The sequence below is a fragment of the Triticum aestivum genome, chromosome 1D (genome assembly GCF_018294505.1).
Source record: "Triticum aestivum cultivar Chinese Spring chromosome 1D, IWGSC CS RefSeq v2.1, whole genome shotgun sequence".
NCBI classification, from domain to species: Eukaryota; Viridiplantae; Streptophyta; class Magnoliopsida; order Poales; family Poaceae; genus Triticum; species Triticum aestivum.
The window spans coordinates 156,552,492-156,580,467 of NC_057796.1; positions in this window are offsets into that span (position 1 = coordinate 156,552,492).

Here is a 27,976-nt window from a genome sequence, read left to right on the forward strand (position 1 = left end):
TAAAAATGATCTAATTTGCTAGTCATCTCATTGTTAGCATTGTTCTATTCATTCCCTCAAAAAAAACATTGTTCTATTCATGCCTCGCAGAGAACGTGACACGTGCGGCGAAACACCCGAAGCAAAAGATGAAACACAGGAACAAAAGAAGAAGGAAGATTATCACCCCAAATGATCTAATTCGCCGTGGAGTCGTAACTGCTTCTTCATCGCCTCCACGACCTCCATCTCCTTGCACGTCTCCTCCGCCATCTTCTTCATTCTGTCCATGACGCGGGATTTCTCGACGCAAGCCTTCATCATCTGTTCCACGGCCGCATTACGTACCTTGACAGCAGCCGGGTGCTCCATGCGGAGCTTCTCCAACTCCTCCTTCTGTTCCATGACGAGGGCCTGCAGCATCTTCATCGAGGAACTACTATTCTCATGCAGCTTCTTCCAGCCGGCGTTCTTCTCCTTCAACAGGTCGATCTCGTGGCAGAGCTTCGCCTTGTCCTCCTGAAGTCGCAGGATTTCGCCGATCGCCTTCTTCTCCGAGGCAATGCTCTTCTTCAGCAGCATCACCAAGCCGGCGGTCAACTCCCCCTACTGATTGAGCTCAGCGGGCATGTCGTCGAGGCTCTCCTTCAGCAACTCCATCAAGCCTTGGATGAACTCCTTCTGCTTATTGAGCTGATCGGGCATGCCGTCAAGGGATAACGACTCCAGCTCCGCCGGCTCGGCATGTTCGCCTCCACGGCTAGGGCGCTCCTGGGAGCCATCGCCTGCCCGTGAGAGATCTTTCGAGGTCTCTGCGTGGCGGCGAGCCCTCTCTTTTTTTTCCGCAGCCTTGGTTGCCGCTCCCTTGTTACGAGTAGTTCTCGACCTAGAGCTCTGCTCACCGGCCATGGCAACGACGGACGAAGAAGAAGCACTTATGAGGAGGAAAGGTAGAGTAATTTTTGGTTACATAGTTCCCCTTTTTATAACCTAAGTACTAGCACTAGTACTAATACCTGCATAGTGGGAACACGTTCAGGTTTGGTACGTACTAGTAGGTGTGAGCAGGCTTTCGAATGTGATGGGAACAAGGTAAAGATTAATTGATGGTTTTGGTTTCGAGGCCCGAAACGGCTCCCGATGAGTTTAGCGGAACATAAATTTCAAGTACTACACTGCTCAAATGCGTAAATATTATGTTACTGTCAAAAATTAGCACAAAATACGAAGGAGACCAATGGAAGTACTACTAGCAACCCACGATTTAACTACTCGCATGCGCGCAGTGGAGTAATAATGTCTTTCTTCCGCCCTCACGTCCACTCAATTTGCATGCGCTGTATTAATTGACCATCAATGAAGTGAACGACTTTACACGCGTCAAATTATCACATGGGTGGATCTTGGTACAAAATTGCTTCCGCCCGTGTACCGCGTGTGCGTGCGAGGGAATGAGTGCGTGCGTGGCGTGCGTGCACATCTTCGCTTCGTGCATGTACCGCCAGTATGGCTCAGGGAGGACGAGTACATTCTTCTGGAACCAGTAGCACGTCACTATGATCAATCCATGCAAGGAGGTCGCGACAACGCCTCCACATGTGCCACGTGGCTTCATGAACTGTAAGAGAGACACTGTGTAGCGTGCCATTGGTATTCTAATTTACGTGTTTTGCACATACTCGAAGTACTAGTAAGGTACACGTGCATTGCACGCATCAGATTTTGCAACCAAATTATGAATAAATACCACACTATAGCATGTAAACTCTGAGTCATATATGCCTAATGTAGCCCTTCGTTTAATTCTTATAGTTCATCTCATTCAAAATCAATTAGTTATAAAAAAGCTAAGAACGCGGGAATAGGAAAAACATGGGATTATAGTGGAATGTCGTCTTGAATCCTACAGGATTGTACGAGTGTTTGATTGTGCATAGAAAAAACGCAGAATTCTTTCAAAGAGGTTTGAGTGGATGGGGTGTTTCCTATGAAATCTAGTGCAAATGAATCATATGGAAAAATACCTATGGTTTACAATCCTACGAATCAAACAACCAAGATAGGAAAAATTCCTAATGATTAGAATCCTCCAAAATTCCTTTGAGAATCCTTTGAATCAAAGAAGCCCTTAATCTATTTTATGATTCATGGAATTGTGCGTTGTAAAGCATAAAGTAAAAACAAATAATGGCAATTCAACTAGAAAAAAAGTTTGGGCAGTTATGATACGGAAGATTCTAGAACAAAAGAGAACCACTGTTGTTTTGAGGTTTGTGCATTATGCTTAAGTTCAACCATGGAGTCTGCTAGATTGTACATGTGGCAAAATCCGGTGGGGGGCTAGAAGATGGTGCGAGGGGCCGAGTGGAGGGAGACTATGAAGGAATGCACAAGGGCAAGATCGATATTTATAGAGAGGGGGCGAACACGTGCGCTGTTGCGCGCAGTGGCGGATCCATGAAAAATAAATGAGCTAGGGGGCCAAGCATTGCTAATCCTTTATGAGGAGGGTCAATTCATGAACTTAAACCATTTTTATCAGCAATTGTCTAATGATCACATTCATATTAGCCTCGATATATAGTGATGTTAGGGGGGGAGGGGGCAGGGCCCTTACTGCCCCTTGTCTTCGCCATTGTGCATGTGTCTGAGAGATGAAGCGGAAGGCATGGATGATGAGAGGGGGACGTTGGATATATAATTAATGTGGGTGTATTAGCTATATATGTTAATCCTATATAGAGAGGTATAGATTGATCGATGTGGACGTGGGAAAGAGGGTGAGACCTCACTGGATATATCGATTGATCGGTTTGTGTGGAAAACTATGAAAGACCTAGCTATATACACACATACATAGAGGAACATCGATCGTTGTGCATGCACGCGTGAGAGATAAAGAATGCCCGATATGATGGAGAGGGGGATGTGTGTGGGTGTGTGCCTTCATGGGAGACCGACCTGAAGAAAAAGATTGTATGCGTGCGATGGATAATGCCGACTGGTAGTGTGTGTGCATGCATGCACGAGAGAAAGTTAGTGGTACAATTATAAAGAGAAGACTACTGTGTGGGTGTAAAAGAATAGGTGAGGTCATAATCAATGTAAAGTTGAATTCAAATATTTGAATAAGAGATCCTGATGTTTGAAACCCATGCATGCATGAATATAACGGAGATCTGCGCGGTGTGGTTTGGAAACGAGCATGCTGTAATGTATACACATTGAACAAGGTCAGACTGATTTCAATTTGAGATACCGATGGCAGACATCATTTGGCCACGTCACATTCGTGCATGGACACACTATTCTAATTGGAGATGATGGGCGGCTTTCGCATCACATATCTATATCTATACCCCTATATTTTTATTTTATTTTTATATTTTTTTATATTGTGTGCGGGTAACTTTAACTTTGAAAGATGGTCGTTGGATGAGGCGAATCCGATGGTCCAAAGATGGCAAATTTGAGCACTACTGGCCGTTGGATATCATCTAGATTCCACCAGATTTCGCCACATGTATAATCTAGAAGACTCCATGGTTGAACTTAAGCATAATGCACAAACATCAGAACACAAGCACTTCTTATTTGTTCTAGAATCTTCCGTATCAGAATTGCCCAAATGTTTTTCTACATGATTTGCCATTATTTGTTTTTACTTTATGTCTTACGACGCACAATTCCATGAATCTTAAAATAGATTAGCTTTCTTATAAAAACTAGATGATTTTGAATGAAATGAACTATAAGAATTAAACGAACATCTACATCATGCATATATGACTCAAAGCTTGCATGCTATAATGTGGTATTTATTCATAATTTGGTTGCCAAATCTCATGCGTGCAATGCACGTGTACCTTACTCTAGTCTAAATGGCGTTTGTGTGTGTGTTGTGCGTGTTGAGGTGCAAATTGTCTTTTTTTTGGGGTACACGTTAAGCTTGTTCTTCCAAAATTTCAAGCCGCGCCTTGTTATGCCGAAAATTCAAGCTAGCGTCTCTGTCTATAATGCTGCGAAACTCCTGCCTCTTCAACCCGCGCCTTGTTAGCCCGAAATATTTAAGATATATCTTTGTCTCGTTGTGCTCCGACAACTCCCTCCATCTCAACCCGCGCCTTGCTATTCCGAAATTACAACGCGCGCGAAAACTCCTACCTCCTGTGAAATCCCGACACGCGAAATGCCCGTGGTACCCCTGAACCGAAAGAACCGCCTCAAATCGGTGGGGGTTCTTTCGTAACTTACCCCACATTTCGGACAAGCGCGTCTCTAAGCCATGGTTCCCCACTGCCATCCCATCCGCCCACCCATTCGTACACCGAGGCCGCGAAAACCCGTGACCAAACCCCACACCCTGCTCCGTCCGCCACCCAGCCGAAGCCTCTTCCCCGACGACGTCGTCCACAGCAACACCTCGACGTCCCTCATCCACCGTACCGGATGAGGATTCGTCGTCGATCTCATCGTCCCGCCGGTTCAGCCACCCCGTCCTCCACCTCCAAGGAGCTGCCCCGACGTCCCCCTCGTCTTTCGCGCCACCTCCATTCCCACACCGCCGTCTTCACCTGCACCACCGGAAGAGCATCATCATCACCGTTTCCTCGGATGAAGTTGCGGCCTAATCGGCGCCACCAAAGAGGTTGTACACTAATCGCCACATTTTCTTCTTGATTCGATCTCATGGTGCTGCCGGCGCTCGGTCCTGAGCCGACACGGCGCGGATCCATCCACGGCGGCGTCGCCGGCCACTTCCTCCACGGCGTCGCTCCCTCGGCGGCAACGTCCACATCAGTAGGAGCTGCTGCTGCTTTAGCTCTCGCTCGTGCTGCTACTCTGCTCTTGCTCTCGGTCCCCTACCTGGTCTGCTCTTGCTATTGCTCTTGCTCGCGCTGCTGCTCTCGCTCTTGCTCTTGCTTGCGATGCTGCTCCGATTTAGCTACACTTCAGTCGACTAAATCGACTTTTGGGTCAGTCGATTTTCAGGGGGTGGGAGGGCTCGCCGGGGTGAACGAAGAACCAGCCGCAGCGGGGAGGGGGGCTCGCCGGAGAGGTACCCCACTATCTATCTTAGGGTTCAGGATGGGGGCAGTGGTCGCCGGCGGTGGCGGGGCGTTGGCGGGGCGGTGGCGTCGGGGTCGCCGGAGAAAAAAGTTCGGCACGGGGGGGAGCTAGAGGGATGGCTGGGGCGGCGGCAGACCGGCGGTGGGGAGTGTTTTCGGGGCGGGCGGGGCGGCACACCGCCGGCCGCGGGCGGCGGCGGGCTGCTGTTTGGCCGGTGGTGGCTGGCGGCTCAGGGGGTGGAGGTTGAAGATGAACCGCAGGCCCTTGATTTCGTATCCAACGGCTGCAAAATCGACTGACCAGAGATGAAAAAGTCAGTCGACCGATGTGTAGCCTCACCTTGCTAGTGCGTTCAGTTTCGACAGCAAAATTCAGTTTCGATAGTTAAGTTCAGTTTCGACAGTTAAGTTCAGTTTCAACAGTTAAATTCAGTTTCGACAGTTAAGTTCGGAGATGAGCGGCTGATGTATTTTACATCTAGCACTTTGTGGTTATGTATTTTACATCATGTATTGGAGATGCTATTAGAATTCCACTCAGGTTAACGTTGTTTGTTGTCTCTCTTGTCCTGCTTCAGCCTCGGCATCGTACAACTCATCGGAGCTGCTCCAACGACGAAACCCTCCATCACAGCGGAGCAGTACCTCGGGCTCCATCTCCAGACGCCTAAGATCTTCTTCCCCTCCTCTGACAGTCAAGTCAGCCGGAGCATCCTCACCGGCCAACCCAATCACACTGAGATCGACATGGCTTCGCCAAAGAGGTTGTACACTTGTTGCATCTCTTTTTTACTCTACATGTTATATATATTGTCCACTGAGCACTTGTAGTAACGGGAAATATGATTATTTTATCCTACTATATGACAAGCAGTGAGGTACCAGGCAACTTAGCTATCCGTGATGGACTCTCTTGAACGCCATCATTATTTATCTCTGCGCGTTTGAGTTGTGCATTTGTCGATGGGCCTGGGAGTTGAGTTAGTATGGCAGTGGCATGGGTCCAAAGTAATAGAAGTAGCACAAAAACATTTTTTTAGTGTAGGATTTTCCTTGCTCAAGACTGCCTACTATAATCTCCAGTGCTTGAAAGGAAAAGTGAATGAAAAACATCGGAATTGGAAAGTTTCCTATGGTACTACTTTTCATGAATTTGGGGCAAAGGAATGGAGCAAAGAAAAACTGTAGGATTTGTTCCTTTAGTGTCTCCTTGAAAGAAAAACCGTAGGAATTCTAATTTCCACTTCTCATCCTTTTCATATTCCTATTCATCAAGGACAAGACTAAGAGATAGTAGCATAATAGCATTATAACCGTACATTTTCTTGTGGTTTGACTTAATCTCACCATGCTTTTTTGCATCCTGTGATCTTCCAATTGTTGTGAATCAAACACCCAGATTGGCAGAAATCCTGTGTTTTTAAATTCTCTGTTTTGCACGTGCATTCCTATCCTATTCCTGTCTATTTCCTATCCCTGCATTGTTAGAATCCTCAAATTCAAACAAGCCCTTACTCAATTACTTCTGTTACAGATATGTGTCAAAGAAAACCTTGTGTGGTTTGTCCTGCTCCTACGGCGCTGTGTTCCACCCCAGCTCAGCTGCTCCAACGACGGAAGGGTTCACCACAGCAGGGATCCGCTCTCTAGACTGTCTTTCGCCGCCTCAGATCTTCTTCCCCGCCGCCGGCAGCCACGGCAACTGCATTACCATCATCAACTAAGCAGATGACCTTGAGGACTACACGGGTCCGCAAGAGAGGTCGCACTCTTCTGTGTCTGCTTACGTTATGTGTCGCTTAATATGATGACATGCTACATTATCATCGTGTTCACCTATTAGACTCCGAGTCAGGTCCAAACTAATGCTGAAACTTGAATTTTTAAATGGTTGTGGGGTACATATTGGGGTAGCAATCAGTACTATCTGTCTACTATCTGGTTAATCTCCGGTGTCTACTATGAGTTTCATGTTGGGTGCAAACAAACATTAAAGGAGCCATTATCTGTATTTTTTAACTAAAGCTATTATCTACCTGCTATCATTGGTTTTGGGTCTATCCACAGTTTGCTACCATCACTCTGGATTTGTGCATGCACTCCTTACATAATCTCACTATGTTTTATTCCTATGCATGCCAGTTATTGTACACAATGGAACTAATCATGTAGAGCAAAAGAGACGAGCCTTGCGTGGCAATAAAATCTCATGCAGACGTCGTTCCATGGTGGGCGCAAAGGCAGCCCCCCTCCACCCATTTCGGATCATAATCAAGAGGAAGATAACTGTTCTGAGGGGGATTCAAAAGGAGAAGACCACTCCTATTTACCCCATGAGGTCTTCGCTCTAACTTGGCATGCTGATGTTGGTAATATCATGCATATGGTGCCTTGCATTGCTTACTGTATACATTAAAGATGTCATCTGCTTAGTTTAGACATGCTTTGTGTCAATGCCATCTGTTTAGTTTCTTTATCGTATATGTGAATCATGCAATGCCATCTTGTCTAGCCAGGCATCATATATGTGAATTTTGCAATGCCACCCTGGTTAGCCAGTCATCTTATATGTGAATTATATCATGCCATCATTTTTTTATTACGTGTTAAATTTGTCAACAATTTTAGTACATTCAATTACTCTTCCTGTGCATCAGCCATTTGGCACGGTCATGGAAAAATCTGGAGTGGAAACAAGGTCTTCAGAGCAGACAATGCTATCTGACGAAGCGCATGTCTTGCTGGTTACCGATAGCTCCTCAGAGGAGGATTCAAAGAAAGATGACCAGTCCTATTCCCCCCCCCCCCGAGGTGCATGCTCTAACTTGGCAGGGTTATGTTGCTCATATCATGCATATGGTATCTTGCATTGCTATGTTATTTCCTTAGTTTAGACATGATTTGTGTGAACGCCACCTGTTTAGTGTCTAATTACCATATATGTGAATTACGCAATGCCATCTTGTTGCAAGACATTATATATGTGAATTATGCAATGCTATCTTGTTGAAAGGCATTATATATGTGAATTATGCAATGCCATGATGTTTAGCCAAACGTCATATATGTGAATTATATCATGCCATCCTTTTTTTGTATTTCTCATTGCTTTTGTCGACAATGTTTGTATATTCAACTGCTCTTCCTATGCATCAGCCATTTGAATTGGTGATGGAGAAATCTGGAGTGAAAACAAGGTCTTTAGAGCAGACAATGCTACCTGTTGAAGCAGATATGTTGCTGGTTACAGATAGCTCTTCAAAGGAGGATTCAGAGGCAGATGACCAGTCCTATTATCCCCCTGAGGTGTATGCTCAAACTTGGCAGGGTTATATTACTCATATAATGCATATGTTGTATTGCAATGCTTAGTTTTTACATCATATACACAATATTGAATGCCATCTCCTTAGTTGACACATCATATATGCGATTGCCCTCTGCTCACTTCCTTAGTATATAAATCATATATTTGAATTATGTCATGCCATGATGTTTACATAGACAGCATGTATCTGAATTATGGCATGCCAACCCATTTTCTAAAGACATAATATAGTTATATCATCTCATCCTGTTTACATAGTCATCATATTTTAAATTATGTCATTCTATCCGTGAATTATATCATGTCATCATGTTTCCATCGACGGCATGTTTGTGATTTATGGCATGCCAACCACTTTAATAGACACATCGTATAGTTATATCATGTCATCCTGTTTACATAGTCATCATATTTTGAAGTATGTCATTCTATCCTGTTTAGTTAGCCATCATACATGTGAAATTGTGTCATGTTATCCTGTTTAATTAGCCATCATATATGTGAAATTATGTCCTGCTATTCTGTTTGCTTAGACAACATAAATGTGAATTATTTCATGCCCTGTTTTCTTCCCTACTATCCATTGCACCTGTCTATCTTACAATGTATGTACATTCAATTACTTTTCTTGTTTATCAGCCATTTCAATTGGAGGGAGTGATGGCAGTATCTGTGGGAGTAAAAACACGGTCTTCAGAAAAGATCGTGCTACCTGTCGATGCAGATAGAACCACGGTTGTACTTGCCCAAGAACCAGCCACACCACACATAACCCACACTCATGCAGATTGTACCCCTACCCAGTTGGACAGAGAACCAGCTACACCCCTTCTAACCCCAACCCCAGCAGATAGACACCCAGTTCCCGTTGACACAGCACCGTCTCCACCACAGAGCACCGAAACACGAGCAGTTAGTAAGGCAACTGCAGTGCCCAAATCATGAGGACCACCACTCCGAACCCGAAGTCAACGCTTAAAGCAGAAGAAGAATTGTTCTCAGGTCAGGTTCCGTAGCTATGGTTCATACTACTTTGCTCTTGCATCACTGTATTTACTGATACCAACTAATTTCAAATTTGAAGGATGCAACTGAAACTCCAATAGCGCAACAGGTATGTTTTAAACCTGTTTCTTCAAAGTGTTTGGTTGTTTGCTGTTGTAACTTGCTCTATGTTGATTTAAGTTTCAATTGAATAAACAGTTATGTTCTCATGCCATGCACATTACAAGTGTTGTTATTGTTTTGTAGTTTCCCACACTTATATTCTGTCTATGCTGTTTTGTCTTAAATAGATATGATTCGAACTGTGTCTATCTTGATTTGGCAACATAAACTAGAATGATATAGACCATACAGTGACCATACTACATAGATATATGTTTGTTTCATGCTGTTATCCTGTCCACCTTACTACTGAACTGGTTTACCAAAATGAGTTTCATATACTACATTGTAAACCTGAGATGTGTTTGTTTGTTTCTCTTTTAGAACGCGGATAAAATATTGGAGAAGAGTACCCTGTTATGCAATGGTAAAGGAAGTAATGCAGATAAGGTTCAAGATAGTGAGACATCCCTGTTGGTCTCCAAAAAGCTGATAAAAACTATATTGAAGACACTGAGACAACCCCAAAGTCCTGTCTTGATGTAGTGTTCGAGTTACTGGCTACCACTGCTGGCACCAGCTCTTCGAACTCGTTGCCTGAATCAGTTTGGCATCTTGAGTCTCAACTTCAAGTTGAAAGACATCGATCAGATGTTATGCGACAGGAAGCCGAAGGACTGAGGAAGTCCCTGCAGAATTCAGATGTATACTTTCTGGTGCAACAGCAAGCGCTGGAGGACTTAAGCACCAAACAAGAGAAAGTTAATAAGCTTGCTAAGCATCTTGCCAGCATTATGGGTACCCAGGATATTGTTTCTTGAGCTCTTCTGAAGTGGTTTCAGTTCTGGACTTGTTTTCCTGCGGCGTTTATATGCTGTTGTGTTCCCTATATTTGCACTGGTGGCGAACTTTGATGCCCAGTGGATGTAATATGTGTAATAGCCGTGATAGCCTAGTGTAAGTTGCTTGCTTATTTATTTCCTTGTTGTCTTGTTTATTTGTTTGCTTCTAGTCAGTGCAGTTCTTTTTCTGCGGTTTGCTAGTGGCTGCAATAACCTATTTTTTAAAACTAGGCCACAATAACCATGGGCTAATATTTACTGTGGTGACACTGGGCCTCCTACGGGCCGTAGAAACAGTGGGCCTTCTACGGGTCGTAGAAACAGTGGGCCTTCTACGGGCCGTAGAAACAGTGGGCCTTCTACGGGCCGTAGAAACAATGGGCCTTCTACGGGCCGTATCATCAATGGGCCTTATACGGGCCGTATGATCGATTGGCCAAACATGGGCCAAACAGACCGCATTCTGGCCGTAAACGGACTAGAGTTGGAATCGTCTGTTCATGGGCCGACCATAATGGGCCATCGTTAATAGGCCGTATTTGATGACGCTATGAAAACGGCCCAACGTATTAACGGACCACAAACGGGCCGACTGTAACCACGGGCTGAATTTGGCCCACAAGCAGAAAATGACAGTAACGGGCCGTAAGTAAACGAATGCTGGAAAATAGCCCAAGAATAAATGGGCTCTAAGAAGGCCGAAAGATAACATGGGCTGGAAACGGCCCAACGGAATAACGGGCCGTTAATGGGTATAAAGTGATACACTGTTCTTTACAGGCCAGTTTCACCACGGGCCGTTAATGGGTGTAAAGTGATACACTGTTCATTACGGGCCAGTTTCACCACGGGCCGTTAATAGGCCAAGAGTTACATAGGGCCTCATATGGGCCGAAAGACGTCATGGGCCATACATGGGCCAGAAGTGAAAACGGGCTGGAATCATACTGGATGGCCCAGATGACGCTACTGGCCTAATTCGAATAGGGCGTAACGGGCCTTGGGTTAGCGGGCTGTAAATGGGCTATATGCGAACATGCCGTTAACAGGCTTTCCATGGGCCGGCCCGCCACCTTTTGACCAAGTCAAACGGGACGGCCTTTTCACAGGAATGGGCCTCTGTTGGGCCGTGCCACGTGTCGACGTATCATAGGCGCCTTCTGTCCAATGAGTGGATGACATCTGTCCCAGCGATGAGCCGACACGTGTTTCCTCCAGCCAATGGTGATTTTACACGTGGAAAATCCCCATTGGTCGGGGCTGTTAACGGGTTATCGGATCCAAAACCCGACCCGATAGCTTAACGGCGTTCCGTTACGGTGGATGCCACGTGTCGGTCACCCTTGACGAAAGCACTTCTGTGACGCGCGATTTATCATCGTGGAAGTGGACACTTCCATGATGATAATTTTGGTAATGTCATGGAACACTTCTACGACAGCACAGGTATGACTATCTTGATTCTGTCATAAATTTGTCATGGATGTACATGCATGACAAAAAACGCGACCTACTGTGACAAACACGTATCATCACGGAAGTGTATTTTTTTGTAGTGTAACCCATGGTCTATGTGAGAGTTCTATGTGGGGTTAGGTACGTGTTCATGGGCTTGCGTCAAGAGGAAGATATCACTCAACCCATGGAGAGGATGACATCAAGTGGTGATCGTCATCAAGATTGCCGTGTGCAAGTTCAAGTGGAGCATCACGAAGAGATCAAGTGCTTGAAGCTTGCCGTCCATTGTGGTGACAATGGACTTGTGAAGATGTGCCGAAGAGTGGCTCACCCATAGTGGACTATGGGGGAGTAATCATCTAGTCTTCATCGAGCCAACGCAATCAAGAAAGGTGGCCCAACTTGAGGGAGTCAAGATCGCATCATCTAGCTCAGGTGGACCATGTGCAAGGTAAAGGTTTGCCCTTGATAGGTTTTCTATTTTACCGGTATCATGGTGGTAGTTGGGAGACCGGGTTATAGGATCGATAGCCGTACTATCAAGGGGGGCTCTCAAGTGAGTAGCTTGATCGTATCGTTCATCGAGAGCTCAAACCATTGCATCCTTGCATCATGTTTCTTGGTTCTTGTTTGGTTCTCTTTGTGAGTCTTAGAGCTTATGGTCATCTTGATGACAAGCTTGAGTTCATCAAAAACGGAGTTTGCATGCGTCTTCTATGATGTTTTCGATGTTGGAGGTTTTACCGGTCTTATCCGAGGAAGGGTTCTCACCATTTTCTCTTGGGCCTTTTCTCATTTGCTTCTTATTGGTATTTCTATCAAGATTGTCTTAGCCCTTGTCGCTAGCTTTCCAACAAACTTGGTTCCGTCGAATTCGGAGTCCGTTTGCAGAAGTTGTGTCAGTTTTGGTGTTCTGAAAAGGCTGCAGCGGTACTACCGCGGACAGGAGCGGATGTAATTTTTTACTACCGCTCTTGGGAGCGGTACTACCGCTTGGAGCAGTACTACCGCGGCTACTTCCGTGGCTACTTTCGCTCGGGACCAAAAACTCGTCACAAGTCCAGCGGTGGTAGGCACGGATGTAATTTTTTAGTACCGCTCGCAAGCAGTAGTACCGCTACCCTTAGCAGTAGTACCGCTACCCCTAGCGGTAGTACCATGAGGTCAAGCGGTACTACCGCTCTGATGGTTGTTCTGGCTTTTTTGCCTCCTCCTTGGAGCGGTAGTACCGCTCGGTGCGGGCTGTGACCATAACGGTTGGATTTTTTCCCACCTATAAAAGGGGGTCTTCTTCCCCAATAAACTTATCTCTTGAGCTCGTGTTCTTCCCCCATTGTTGACCTTCTTCGAGCTTGCTAACTCTCAATCCCTCCATGGATTCTTGCTAGTTTTGAGGGAAAAGAGAGAGGAGATCTAGATCCGCATTTCCACCAATCACTTTCTCCTCTATGTGAGGGGAACCCTTGGATCTAGATCTTGGAGTTCTTGGTGTTCTCCTTCTTGTTCTTCCTCTCATTTTCCTCCCTAGCTTTAGTTGCTTCGGTGGGATTTGAGAGAGAAGGACTTGGGCACTCCGTGTTCCCTTGCCATTGCATTTGGTGCATAGGTTTGAGTTCTCCACGGTGATACATTGAAGTGAAGTTTGAGAAGCTTATTACTCTTGGGTGTTTGGGCACCCTAGAGCTTGTTCCTCTTGGGTGCCTTGGCACCCTAGATGGTTGGAAGCTGCTCATCGAGCTGAGGAGGCCGCGCCCAAAGCCTCCACGAGCTATCATTTTGACTATTATCCGAGCCAGGGATGGTGATCACCAAGCTAGGCAAAAGCCTAAGCTTGGGGGAGTACGTATTTCTCACCGACATTACTTTCACCTTCATACATTTCATTCTAGTTGTCGGTGTTCACACCATTTCATTGTATAATCCATGTTAGTTTTATTTTCTTGCTTTCTTCTTCTGTGTTTGAAAAACTTTATAAAAAATCCAAAAATATTTCTCACTTCTTAACGATTTTTCTTTCTGGTTCAAATTAGTTGTAGTATTAAAAGAAAACCCAAAAAGATTTCCCGTTTCTTCTTTTGCTTGTTGGGAGCTTTCCTGTGTAAATATTTTTTCTCGTTTTTGCTTCTCCTTCTTTAATTTGCTTCTTTCAAGAAAAAACTAAAAACTTCAAAAATATTTCAGTGTGTTTCTCTGAAATTCTTTTCTTTTGTTGAGTGGTACTAAGGAGAAGACCACGAATAAAATGTTGAGTGGCTCTCATACGCATTATCGTTGATCTAACAAAGAGCCCATACTATTTTGTCTTCTCCTTTAAATAAAATGTTTGTAGATTCCAGCTTAGTCCATGGCACTCTTGCACTATTATCATTTTCATATCATTCGGTCGTGCAAGTGAAAGGCAGTAATGAAGATATATGATGAAGTGACTGAGGCAAGGAAAGGCGGGTATGAACTCAACTTCTTTTTGTTTTTGTAAATATGTTTAACTTAGTATCCATGATTCATCATATTATGATTAAACATGTTTATGATGACAATTAGAGATTATAGTTGCTCATGCCATGCTTAAGTAGTTAGGAGTGGATAATGATTTATTTTAGATGTCAAGATGCATGAAAATGGTTGTGATGTAGTATGATGATATGGTATCCTCCTCTGAATGTTTCAAGTGGCTTGACTTGGCACATGTTCACGCATGTAGTTGATTCTAAACCAACATAGACTCCACAATATTTATGTTCATTGTGTTTATATCCTACTCATGCTAGTACTCAATGTTAATTATTCATAATGCATGATCATGACCGTTTTCGCTCTGTAGCTGGTTGCTTCTCAACCTAATTGCTAGCACGCACCTGTACTAAGTGGGAATACTGCTTGTGCATCCAAATCCTTAAACCAAAGTTTTTCCAGATGAGTCCACTATATCTTCCTATGTGCGGTATTACTCTACCGTTCTAAGTAAATTTGCATGTGCCACCTCTAAAAATTCAAATGAACAACTTTTTTGTGTGTTTGTACCGCTCATGGAACGATAGGGGTGGTCAGTATCTTCTATGCTAAGCGGGTTATTCTCATGATGAGTATTAATTCACTCGTCCTTGCACGAGAGGGACCAGTAATCGGGATGCCTAGTCCCATGATAAAAATTGCAAATAATTAAACAAAACTCCCCCGAACTATTGTTGGTATGGAGGGCACCCGAGGATTCGGCTAGCCATGACTTGTGTTTGCTCGTGGAGGGGGAGTAAACTTTACTTTTACTGCTTGGGAACACCGCTAATTTGTTTAGCATGGAAGATATTGAAAACTCTTAGTCATAAGGTTGAAAGGAAAGGTATACCTCCCAAAATTATATTTATCTCTGATTTAAGATTGAGCTCTGGCACCTCTGCAAATCCCTGCTTCCCTCTGTGAAGGGTCTATCTATTTACTTTTATGTTATTTTACTTTTATTATTGAGTCATCACCTTCTCAAACAAGCACCAATCCTGAGAGCACTATTGTCATCCTCATGCATTGTGTATAGTTAATGTTGTGTGCATCATGACGGGATCTCTTCTACCATGAATTACAATGTTTAGTCGCAGCTTGAACTTTGGAGGTGCTTTGCATTTATGTTTTGCGGTCTCGGAAAGGGCTAGCGTGATACCATTATTGTCATATTATATCATGATTGTTTTGACAAAGTGTTGGCATTTGAGATATTTTATTATTGCTCGCTAGTTGATTATGCCATTGATATGAGTGAATATAATTTCTAAGAGTTATCATCTGCATGGTTAGTCATGATCTTTGCTGAAAATCTGGGTAGTATTTAAGCATATATATGAACACAAGAACTAAGGAGTTCGTAAAAGTTTTTCTTTATCACTTTTAGTTTGTCAACTGAATTACTTGAGGACAAGCAATGGGTTAAGCTTGGGGGAGTTGATACGTCTCCGCCGTATCTACTTTTCCTAACGGTTTTGCTCTTGTTTTGGACTCTAATTTGCATGATTTGAATGAAACTAACCCGGACTGACGCTATTTTCAGCACAACTACCATGGTGTTGTTTTTGTGCAGAAATAAAAGTTCTCGGAATTGGACGAAACTTTTTGGAGAATTATTTTGGAATAAAAGAAAAATACTGGAACCAAGACCCACTAGAGGGGGGCCCAGCTGCCCACCAGGCACCAGGGCGCGCCACCCCCCTCTGGCGCGCCCTAGTGGGTAGTGGGGCCCACAAGGCTCCGCTGACCCTAATCTCGGTCCTATAAATTCCTATTTCCCGAGAAAAAATAGGAGAGGAAGTTTCATCGCGTTTTACGATATGGAGCCGCCGCCACCTCCTGTTCTTCATCGGGAAGCCATATCTAGAGTCCGTTTGGGGCTCCGAAGATGGGGATCTTCCGTCTTCGTCATCATCAACCATCCTCCATCACCAATTTCATGATGCTCACCACCGAGAGTGAGTAATTCCTTCGTAGTCTTGCTGGACGGTGATGGTTTGGATGAGATTCATCATGTAATCGAGTTAGTTTTGTTAGGGCTTGATCCCTAGTATCCACTATGTTCTGAGATTGATGTTGCTATGACTTTGCTATGCTTAATGCTTGCCACTAGGGCCTGGTGTATACTACACAACTTATTCTTGTAGACTCGTGTTGGGCCTCCAAGCGCAGAGTTTTGTAGGACAGTAGCAAATTTCTCTCAAGTGGATGACCTAAGGTTTATCAATCCATGGGAGGCCTAGGATGAAGATGGTTTCTTCAAACAACCCTGCAACCAAATAATAAAAAGTCTCTTGTGTCCCCAACACACCAAATACAATGGTAAATTGTATAGGTGCACTAGTTCGGTGAAGAGATGGTGATACAAGTGTAGTAATGATAGTAGATATTGATTTTTCTAATAGGAACAACAAAAAACAGAAAGGTAGCAATTGATAAAACGGAGCACAAACGGTATTGCAATGCTTGAAAATGAGGCCTAGGGTCCATACTTTCACTACTGCAATCTCTCAATAATGCTAATATCATTGGATCATATAACCATCCCTCAACGTGCGATGAAGAATCACTCCAAAGTTCCTATGTAGTGGAGAACATAAGAAGAAATTGTTGGTAGGGTACGAAACCACCTCGAAGCTATTCTTTCCAATCAATCTATCCAAGAGTTCGTACTAAAATAACACCAAGTTATCCTTTCCGATCGATCTATCAAGAGTTCATACTAAGATAACACCAAATATTTTCAGATTCATAATACTCAATCCAACACAAAGAACCTCAAAGAGTGCCCAAAGATTTCTACCAGAGAAACAAAGACAAGAATGTGCATCAAACCCTATGCATAGATCACCCCAATGTCACCTCGGGAATCCGCGAGTTGAGTGCCAAAACATATATCAAGTGAATCAATATGGTACCCCATTGTCACCACGGGTATTCATAGCAAGACATACATAAAGTGTTCTCAAATCCATAAAAGTATTCAATCCGATAAGAACGAAATCTCGAAGGGAAAGCTCAATTCACAACAAGATAGAGAGGGGAGAACACCATATGATCCAACTAAATTAACAAAGCCCGCGATACATTAAGATCGTGACATCTCAAGAACACGAGAGAGAGAGAGAGAGAGAGAGAGAGAGAGATTAAGCACATAGCTACTGGTACAAACCCACAGCCCCAAGGGTGGACTACTCCCTCCTAATCATGGTGGCCGCCGGGATGATGAAGATGTCCACCAGTGATGATTCCCCCCTCCGGTAGGGTGCCGGAACAGGGTCTAGATTGGTTTTTTGTGGCTACAGAGACTTGTGGCGGTGGAACTTCTGATCTATCGACTCCCCTAGGATTTTTGGAATATTTGGGAATTTATAGGGCGAAGAGGCGGTGCGGGAGGGCACCGAGGTGGGCACAACAAACCAGGGCGCGCTTGGGCCCCCAGGCGCGCCCACGTGGGTTGTGCCCCCCTCGGGGCACCCCTCTGGTACTTCTTTGGCCCAAGTTGTGTCCTCTGGTCCATAAAAATTCTCCAAAAAGTTTCGTTGCGTTTGGACTCCGTTTTGTATTAATTTTCTGCGATGTAAAAAACAAGCAAAAAACAACAACTTGCACTGGGCACTATGTCAATAGGTTAGTCCCAAAAATGATATAAAGTTGCTATAAAATGATTGTAAAACATCCAAGAATGATAATATATTAGCATGAATACTTCATAAATTATAGATACGTTGGAGACGTATCAGCATCCCCAAGCTTAATTCCCACTCGTCCTTGAGTAGGTAAATGATAAAAGAAATAATTTATGAAGTGTGAATGCTAGCAAAGTGCATAAGTTTGATCAATGATAATTTCAATCACTTTTCCTAGCATCATAACAGCAATTCTTTCTCATAAAACTTCTCATGTTAAAGTAGCAACCAATTCACATGTTAAGGTTCAAACAATGAATTCTCTTGAAACTCAACAACCTATGTTCTCAGTCACCAAGCAATTGCAATTCAACTTATTCAACAAAATCGAAGTAAGAGCTCCACATACTAAATCATCATATAGTATTCTATGATTGCTAGTACTCAAAGCATATTCTTATAACAAATGGAATCCATCGAACACAAAGAAAGATAGGGGCTTAATGTTTTGCCTCCCGACTCATTTATCATAGAGATAATTGTCAACAATAATAATTCATGGTCAAATATATTTGACTGGTCATATGTGCCTAGACCTTTCCCCACCACATGATGCTTGCCAACTAGAGAATAATTGAGGTTGAAATGAGAATGCATTCTATTCACTCTTACATAAAAGTAAATATGAAAAAGTAAAAGATACGCCCTTCGCAGAGGGAAGCAGAGGTTGTCATGCGCTTTTTATTTGGATGCCCAAGCTCTTAATGTAAAGGAACATCATGTTATATTGCCCTTATGATAGCGACCTTTATTATGCAGTCCGTCGCTTTTATTAGTTTGCCATCACAGGTTCGTACAACGCTCAATTTTCCTTTACAATAAAAGATCAAACATATTTAGGAGCAATTTTTGTTGCTTCATGTACCGATGACTGATACATCTCCAACGTATCTATAATTTTTTATTATTCCATGCTATATTATATTCTGTTTTGGATGTTTATTGGGCTTTATTATACACTTTTATATTATTTTTGGGACTAACCTATTAACCGGAGGCCCAGCCCAAATTGCTGTTTTTTTGCCTATTTCAGTGTTTCGAAGGAAAAGGATATCAAACGGAGTCCAAACGAATGAAACCTTCGGGAACATGATTTTTGGAACAAACGTGATCCTGAGGACTTGGAGTCTACGTAAAGCAATCAATGAGGAGAGCACGAGGCAGGGGCACGCCCACCTCCCCCTACTCCTCACATTAACATCAATCGATGGCCATCTCCCTAGCTCGTTGATTAGCCGCGTTGATGTGAGATTTTCGCCTTTTTTGTCTTCTCCACATAACCCCCATCATCATATTCTATTCCACCCATAGTGCTATATCCATGGCTCGCGCTCATGTATTGCGTGAAAGTTGAAAAAAGTTTGAGATTACTAAAGTATGAAAGAATTGCTTGGCTTGTCATCGGGGTTGTGCATGATGAGAGCATTCTTGTGTGACGAAAATGGAGCATGACCAAACTATATGATTTTGTAGGGATGAACTTTCTTTAGCCATGTTATTTTGAGAAGACATAATTGCTTAGTTAGTATGCTTGAAGTATTATTACTTTTATGTCAACATTAAACTTTTATCTTGAATCTTTCAGATCTGAATATTCATACCACAATTAAGAGGGTTACATTGAAAACTATGTTAAGTAGCATTCCACATCAAAAAATTTGTTTTCATCATTTACCTACTCGAGGACGAGCAGGAATTAAGCCTGGGGATGCTTGATACGTCTCCAACGTATCTATAATTTTTGATTGTTCCATGCTATATTATATTTTGTTTTGGATGTTTATTGGGCTTTATTATACACTTTTATATTATTTTTGGGACTAACCTACTAACCGGAGGCCCAACCCAAATTGTTGTTTTTTTGCCTATTTCAGTGTTTCGAAGGAAAAGGATATCAAACGGAGTCCAAACGGAATGAAACCTTCGGGAACGTGATTTTCGGAACAAACGTGATCCAGAGGACTTGGAGTCTACGTAAAGCAATCAACGAGGAGAGCACGAGGCAGGGGGCGCGCCCACCTCCCCCAGGCGCGCCCTCCACCCTCGTGGGCCCCTCGTTGCTCCACCGACGTACTTCTTCCTCCTATATATACCCATGTACCCTGGAAACATCATATACAGAGCCAAAACCCTATTTCCACCGCCGCAACCTTCTGTACCCGTGAGATCCCATCTTGGGGCCTTTTCCGGCGCTCCGCCGGAGGGGGCATTGATCGCGGAGGGCTTCTACATCAACACCATAGCCTCTCCGATGATGTGTGAGTAGTATACCTCAGACCTTCGGGTCCATAGTTATTAGCTAGATGGCTTCTTCTCTCTCTTTGGATCTCAATACAAAGTTCTCCTCGATCTTCTTGGAGATCTATTCGATGTAATCTTCTTTTGCGGTGTGTTTGTCGAGATCCGATGAATTGTGGGTTTATGATCAAGTTTATCTATGAACAGTATTTGAATCTCCTCTGAATTCTTTTATGTATGATTGGTTATCTTTGCAAGTCTCTTCGAATTATCAGTTTGGTTTGGCCTACTAGATTGATCTCTCTTGCAATGGGAGAAGTGCTTAGCTTTGGGTTCAATCTTGCGGTGTCCTTTCCCAGTGATAGCAGGGCAGCAAGGCACGTATTGTATTGTTGCCATCAAGGATAAAAAGATGGGGTTTATATCATATTGCATGAGTTTATCCCTCTACATCATGTCATCTTGCTTAAAGCATTACTCTGTTCTTATGAACTTAATACTCTAGATGCATGCTGGATAGCGGTCGATGTGTGGAGTAATAGTAGTAGATGCAGAATCGTTTCGGTCTACTTGTCGCGGACGTGATGCCTATATACATGATCATACCTAGATATTCTCATAACTATGCCCAATTCAATCTTCTTCTTTTTTGCGGGGATATGCTCAATTCTATCAATTGCTCGACAGTAATTCGTTTACCCACCGTAATACTTATGCTATCTTGAGAGAATCCACTAGTGAAACCTATGGCCCCCGGGTCTATTTTCCATCATATTAATCTTCCAACACTTAGCTATTTTTATTACCGTTTATTTTACTTTGCATCTTTATTTCTCTTTATCATAAAAATACCAAAAATATTATCTTATCATATCTATTAGATCTCACTCTCGTAAGTGGCCGTGAAGGGATTGACAACCCCTTTATTGCGTTGGTTGCGAGGTTCTTATTTGTTTGTGTAGGTGCGTGGGACTCGAGCGTGGTCTCCTACTGGATTGATACCTTGGTTCTCAAAAACTGAGGGAAATACTTACGCTACTTTACTGCATCACCATTTCCTCTTCAAGGGAAAACCAACGTAGTGCTCAAGAGGTAGCAAGAAGGATTTCTGGCGCCGTTGCCGGGGAGGTCTACGCACAAGTCAGGACATACCAAGTACCCATCACAAACTCTTATCCCTCGCATTACATTATTTGCCATTTGCCTCTTGTTTTCCTCTCCCCCACTTCACCCTCTCCGTTTTATTCGCCCTCTCTTTTCCATTCGCCTCTTTCTCGCTTGCTTCTTGTTTGCTTGTATGTTGGATTGCTTGCTTGTCACGATGGCACAAGATAATACTAAATTGTGTGACTTTACCAATACCAACAATAATGATTTTCTTAGCACTCCTATTGCTCCTCTTACCGATGTTGAATCTTGCGAAATTAATGCTGCTTTGTTGAATCTTGTCATGAAAGATCAATTCGCCGGCCTTCCTAGTGAAGATGTCGCTACCCATCTAAATAGCTTTGTTGATTTGTGTGATATGCAAAAGAAGAAAGATGTGGACAATGATATTGTTAAATTGAAGCTATTTCCTTTTTCGGTTAGAGATCATGCTAAAGCTTGGTTTTGTTCTTTGCCTAAAAATAGTATTGATTCATGGAATAAGTGCACAGATGCTTTTATCTCTAAGTATTTTCCTCCCGCTAAAATCATCTCTCTTAGAAATGATATCATGAATTTTAAGCAACTTGATCATGAACATGTTGCACAAGCTTGGGAGAGGATGAAATTAATGATACGTAATTGCCCTACACATGGTTTGAATCTTTGGATGATTATACAAAAAAAATTATGACGAATTGAATTTTGCTTCTAGAAATCTTTTAGATTCGGCCGCGGGAGGCACTTTTATGGAAATCACTTTAGGATAAGCTACTAAACTCCTAGATAATATTATGGTTAATTATTCTCAATGGCACACCGAAAGATCTACTAATAAAAAAGTGCATGTGATAGAAGAAATTAATGTTTTGAGTGGAAAGATGGATGAACTTATGAAATTATTTGCTACTAAAAGTGTTTCTTCTGATCCTAATGATATGCCTTTGTCTACTTTGATTGAGAATAATAATGAATCTATGGATGTGAATTTTGTTGGTAGGAATAATTTTGGTAACAACGCGTATAGAGGAAACTTTAATCCTAGGCCGTTCCCTAGTAATTCCTCTAATAATTATGGTAATTCCTACAACAATTCTTATGGAAATTTTAATAAGATGCCCTCTGAATTTGAGACTAGTGTTAAGGAGTTTATGAATTCGCAAAAGAATTTCAATGCTTTGCTTGAAGAAAAATTGCTTAAGGTTGATGAATTGGCTAGGAACGTTGATAGAATTTCTCTTGATGTTGATACTTTGAAACTTAGATCTATTCCACATAAGCATGATATCAATGAGTCTCTCAAAGCTATGAGAATTTCCATTGATGAGTGCAAAGAAAGAACCGCTAGGATGCGTGCTAACGAAGATTGCTTTGTGAAAGCGTGTTCTTCTAATTTTTATGAGAATAAAGATGAAGATCTAAAAGTTATTGATGTGTCTCCTATTAAATCTTTGTTTTGCAATATGAATCTTGTTAATGATGGGACTGGAGATGAGTCACCTTTACCTAGAAGGCGTCCCAAAAATTCGGAGTTTTTAGATCTTGATGCAAAAATTGGTAAAAGTGGGATTGAAGAGGTCAAAACTTTAGATATCAATGAACCCGCTATTTTGGATTTCAAGGAATTTAATTATGATAATTGCTCTTTGATAGATTGTATTTCCTTGTTGCAATCCGTGCTAAATTCTCCTCATGCTTATAGTCAAAATAAAGCTTTTACTAAACATATCGTTGATGCTTTGATGCAATCTTATGAAGAAAAACTTGAGTTGGAAGTTTCTATCCCTAGAAAACTTTATGATGAGTGGGAACCTACTATTAAAATTAAATTAAAGATCATGAATGCTATGCTTTGTGTGATTTGGGTGCTAGTGTTTCGATGATCCCAAAAACTTTGTGTGATTTGCTAGGATTCCGTGAATTTGATGATTGTTCATTAAACTTGCACCTTGCGGATTCCACTATTAAGAAACCTATGGGAAGAATTAATGATGTTCTTATTGTTGCAAATAGGAACTATGTGCCCGTAGATTTCATTGTTCTTGACATAGATTGCAATCCTTCATGTCCGATTATTCTTGGTAGACCTTTCCTTAGAACGATTGGTGCGATTATTGATATGAAGGAAGGGAATATTAGATTCCAATTTCCGTTAAGGAAAGGCATGGAACACTTCCCTAGAAAGAAAATAAATTACCTTATGAATCTATTATGAGATCCACTTATGGATTGCCTACTAAAGATGGCAATACCTAGATCTATCCTTATTTTTATGCCTAGCTAGGGGCGTTAAACGATAGCGCTTGTTGGGAGGCAACCCAATTTTATTTTAGTTTTTTGCTTTTTGCTTCTGTTTAGGAATAAATATTTGATCTAGCCTCTGGTTATATTTGTTTTTGTGTTTTAATTAGTGTTTGTGCCAAGTGAAACCTATAGGACCTTCTTGGATGATAGTTATTTGATCTTGCTGAAAATTCCAGAAACTTTCTGTTCACGAAAACAATTGTTAAAAATCACCAGAACGTGATAAAATACTGATTCCAATTGCAGAAGATCAATAAGAAAATTATTTAGGTCGTCCTATTTTGGTAGAATTTTTTGAGTTCCAGAAGTTTGCGTTAGTTACAGATTACTACAGACTGTTCTGTTTTTGACAGATTCTGTTTTTCGTGTGTTGTTTGCTTATTTTGATGAATCTATGGCTAGTAAAATAGTTTATAAACCATAGAGAAGTTGGAATACAGTAAGTTTAACACCAATATAAATAAATAATGAGTTCAATACAGTACCTTGAAGTGGTTTTTTGTTCTCTTTCACTAACGGAGCTCACGAGATTTTCTGTCGAGTTTTGTGTTGTGAAGTTTTCAAGTTTTGGGTAAAAATTTGATGGATTATGGAACAAGGAGTGGCAAGAGACTAAGCTTGGGGATTCCCATGGCACCCCAAGGTAATATAAGGACACCAAAAAGCCAAAGCTTGGGGATGCCCCGGAAGGCATCCCCTCTTTCGTCTTTTTCCATTGGTAACTTTACTTGGAGCTATATTTTTATTCAGCACATGATATGTGTTTTGCTTGGAGTGTCTTGTATGATTTGAGTCTTTGCTTTTTAGTTTACCACAATCATCCTTGCTGTACACACCTTTTGAGAGACACACACATGATTTCGAATTTATTAGAATACTCTATGTGCTTCACTTATATCTTTTGAGCTATATAGTTTTTGCTCTAGTGCTTCACTTATATCTTTTAGAGCACGGTGGTGGATTTGTTTTATAGAAATTATTGTTCTCTCATGCTTCACTTATATTATTTTGAGAGTCCTATAAAACAGCATGGTAATTTTCTTTAATTGTGAAATTAGTCTTAATATGCTAGGTATTCAAGATTAGTAAAAACTTTCTTATGAGTGTGTTGAATACTAAGAGAAGTTTGATGCTTGATGATTGTTTTGAGATATGGAGGTAGTGATATTAAAGTTGTGCTAGTTGAGTACTTGTGAATTTGGTAAATACTTGTGTTGAAGTTTGCAAGTCCCATAGCATGCATGTACGGTAAACGTTGTGTAACAAATTTGAAACATGAGGTGTTCTTTCATTGTCCTCCTTATGAGTGGCGGTCGGGGACGAGCGATGGTCTTTTCCTACCAATCTATCCCCCTAGGAGCATGCGCGTAGTGCTTGGTTTTTGAGGACTTGTAGATTTTTGCAATAAGTATGTGAGTTCTTTATGACTAATGTTGAGTCTATGGATTATACGCACTCTTACCCTTCCATCATTGCTAGCCTCTTCGGTACCGTGCATTGCCCTTTCTCACCTTGAGAGTTGGTGCAAACTTCGCCGGTGCATCCAAACCCCGTGATACGATACACTCTATCACACATAAGCTTCCTTCTATCTTCCTCAAAACAGCCACCATACCTACCTATTATGGCATTTCCATAGCCATTCCGAGATATATTGCCATGCAACTTTCCACCGTTCCGTTTATCATGACACGTTCATCATTGTCATATTGCCTTGCATGATCATGTAGTTGACATCGTATTTGTGGCAAAGCCACCGTGCATATTATTTCATACATGTCACTCTTGATTCATTGCCTCTCCCGGTACACCGCCGGAGGCATTCATATAGAGTCATACTTTGTTCTAGTATCGAGTTGTAATCATTGAGTTGTAAATAAATAGAAGTGTGATGATCATCATTCATAGAGCATTGTCCCAAAAAAAGAAAGGCCAAAGAAAAAAGAAAGGCCCAAAAAAAAGAAAAAAAGGGGCAATGCTACTATCTTTTTCCATACTTGTGCTTCAAAGTAGCACCATGATCCTTATGATAGATAGTCTCTTGTTTTGTCACTTTCATATACTAGTGGGAATTTTTCGTTATAGAACTTGGCTTGTATATTCCAGCAATGGGCTTCCTCAAATGCCCTAGGTCTTCGTGAGCAAGCAAGTTGGATGCACACCCACTTAGTTTCTTTTGTTGAGCTTTCATACATTTATAGCTCTAGTGCATCCGTTGCATGGCAATCCCTACTCCTCACATTAACATCAATCGATGGGCATCTCCCTAGCTCGTTGATTAGCCACATTGATGTGAGACTTTCTCCTTTTTTGTCTTCTCCACATAACCCCCATCATCATATTCTATTCCACCCATAGTGCTATATCCATGGCTCACGCTCATGTATTGCGTGAAAGTTGAAAAAAGTTTGAGATTACTAAAGTATGAAACAATTGCTTGGCTTGTCATCGGGGTTGTGCATGATGAGAGCATTCTTGTGTGACGAAAATGGAGCATGACCAAACTATATGATTTTGTAGGGATGAACTTTCTTTAGCCATTTTATTTTGAGAAGACATAATTGCTTAGTTAGTATGCTTGAAGTATTATTACTTTTATGTCAACATTAAACTTTTATCTTGAATCTTTCGGATCTGAATATTCATACCACAATTAAGAGGGTTACATTGAAAACTATGTTAAGTAGCATTCCACATCAAAAAATTTGTTTTTATCATTTACCTACTCGAGGACGAGTAGGAATTAAGCTTGGGGATGCTTGATACGTCTCCAACGTATCTATAATTTTTTATTGTTCCATGCTATATTATATTTTGTTTTGGATGTTTATTGGAATTTATTATACACTTTTATATTATTTTTGGACTAACCTATTAACCAGAGGCCCAGCCCAAATTGCTGTTTTTTTGCCTATTTCAGTGTTTCGAAGGAAAAGGATATCAAACGGAGTCCAAACGGAATGAAACCTTCGGGAACGTGATTTTCGAAACAAACGTGATCTAGTGGACTTGGAGTCTACGTAAAGCAATCAACGAGGAGAGCACGAGGCAGGGGGGCGCGCCCACCTCCCCCAGGCGCGCCCTCCACCCTCGTGGGCCCCTCGTTGCTCCACCGACGTACTTCTTCCTCCTATATATACCCATGTAACCTGGAAACATCATATACAGAGCCAAAACCCTATTTCCACCGCCGCAACCTTCTGTACCTGTGAGATCCCATCTTGGGGCCTTTTCCGATGCTCCAACGGAGGGGGCATTGATCACGGAGGGCTTCTACATCAACACCATAGCCTCTCCGATGATGTGTGAGTAGTTTACCTCAGACCTTCGGGTCCATAGTTATTAGCTAGATGGCTTCTTCTCTCTCTTTGGATCTCAATACAAAGTTCTCCTCGATCTTCTTGGAGATCTATTCTATGTAATCTTCTTTTGCGGTGTGTTTGTCAAGATTCGATGAATTGTGGGTTTATGATCAAGTTTATCTATGAACAATATTTGAATCTCCTCTGAATTCTTTTATGTATGATTGGTTATCTTTGCAAGTCTCTTCGAATTATCAGTTTGGTTTGGCCTACTAGATTGATCTTTCTTGCAATGGCAGAAGTGCTTAGCTTTGGGTTCAATCTTGCGGTGTCCTTTCCTAGTGACAGCAGGGGCAGCAAGGCACGTATTGTATCGTTGCCATCGAGGATAAAAATATGGGGTTTATATCATATTGCATGAGTTTATCCCTCTACATCATGTCATCTTGCTTAAAGCATTACTCTGTTCTTATGAACTTAATACTCTAGATGCATGCCATGTGTGGAGTAATAGTAGTAGATGCAGAATCGTTTCGGTCTACTTGTCGCGGACGTGATGCCTATATACATGATCATACCTAGATATTCTCATAACTATGCACAATTCTATTAATTGCTTGACAGTAATTCGTTTACCCACCGTAATACTTATGCTATCTTGAGAGAAGCCACTAGTGAAACCTATGGCCCCCGGGTCTATTTTCCATCATATTAATCTTCCAACACTTAGCTATTTTTATTACTGTTTATTTTACTTTGCATCTTTATTTCTCTTTATCATAAAAATACCAAAAATATTATCTTATCATATCTATCAGATCTCACTCTCGTAAGTGACCGTGAAGGGATTGACAACCCCTTTATCGTGTTGGTTGCGAGGTTTTTTTTTTGTTTGTGTAGGTGGGTGGGACTCGAGCGTGGTCTCCTACTGGATTGATACCTTGGTTCTCAAAAACTGAGGGAAATACTTACGCTACTTTACTGCATCACCATTTCCTCTTCAAGGGAAAACCAACGCAGT